The sequence below is a fragment of the Elephantulus edwardii genome, unplaced genomic scaffold (genome assembly GCF_000299155.1).
Source record: "Elephantulus edwardii isolate Elephantulus edwardi_28Jun2011 unplaced genomic scaffold, EleEdw1.0 scaffold00151, whole genome shotgun sequence".
NCBI lineage: Eukaryota > Metazoa > Chordata > Mammalia > Macroscelidea > Macroscelididae > Elephantulus > Elephantulus edwardii.
Genome location: NW_006399901.1, coordinates 7,141,057 through 7,142,513, shown reverse-complemented (window position 1 = coordinate 7,142,513; position 1,457 = coordinate 7,141,057).

The window sequence follows — 1,457 nt, the reverse complement described above, 5'->3', positions numbered from 1 at the left end:
GCAACAATGAATGAATGAATGAGAACCCAAAATCTCTGTAAATGTTCATTAAAACGAATAAAATTTAATAATAATTAAAAATAAAATTAAAAAAAGATTAGAGATTCCTTCAGCAATTTCTTCCAGAAAATCAGTATTACTAAATTGCCTCAATTGTTCATTAAAAGTGTCATGAATTTGAACTTGTAACTTTAATATCTCATCAATTAAATTCCAAAATCATAAACAAACAGTTTCATCATCTTCAAAATTTGTGTTATTCCCTGGTTGTCAACTCTTTCCCCCAAACCTAATTACTTAAAAACTTTGATCTTCCCCCATCTCCCAACTAAAGCACTATAGAAACAGAATCACACTGTATCAACCTGTTGCTGCTTTTCTTAGTAGATCATATTTAATGTTCATTCATACTGTTTTATGTGTCAATAATTTGTTCCTGTTTGTTTCTGTGCATTGTCAAGATCTAGCACTTTTTCCTTATTAATTCACTTGCTGATAGACATCTGAATTGTTTCCAAACTTTTGTGAATAAAGTTAATATTCAGTTTTTTTGGAAAAAATATACATATATACTCTTATTAGGTGGTAGAGAAACAAATATTTAAACAGTTATACAGAGAACATTTGTTGCAAGTCCAAGTTAAAATTATCTGCCTCCTATTTAGTAACTCCTTTTAAGAAAACATAGGTTAATACAGCAAGCATAGCTAAAAAAAATTCTCGGAGGACATTTGTTGCCCTGTGTTCTTAAACACTTCCCCCCTTCTGCTAGCAGCTTCTTCATTTGGCCCCAAGTCAGAGTCTCTACTTTCCGGGTCTCTGGTAGCAGTCTTCTCTTGTCATTTCTCTAAAGTCATCAGACTCATCCATTCCACAATTCTATCTTCATCGAAGTATGTCTTCTTTAGGCTTATCTCAGAGTTTCAGGTCCCTGGATGGTACTCACAGCGTTTCTGTGCCTGTGGAAATATAAGCAAATTCTCGACCCTAATGAATGACAAATCCCTTTATCTATTCATTAATTAGAGGTTCTCTAAAATATATATGTGTTGATTCAGCCCTTTGATTGATTGTAATACCCAATGTCTTTTAGCTGGAGTTTCTCTTTTCTCACTGTTGTTAAGTGCCGTTGAGTCATCGACGACTCATTAGAATTGAAAACATTTTAAAGTAAATAATGGTTCTCATAAAATAGTTTTAGGAGATGTTATTCATCCTATCTCATCTCCCCCCTTTTGTTTTTTCAACATAATTTGTAAAGCCCAATTAGCCCTTTTTGTTATAGCTTGTCTTTGGGTACTATAAAGAATACCAGTAATATGTTTAATGTTTTTTTTTAATTGTGTTTATCTTGCAGTAATATAATAGTAACATATAATTCAGCCTGTTAAACAGAAGTCAAATTAGTTTTAACTACTTTATTATCTTACCATTTGTATAACCTGTATATCTCATCT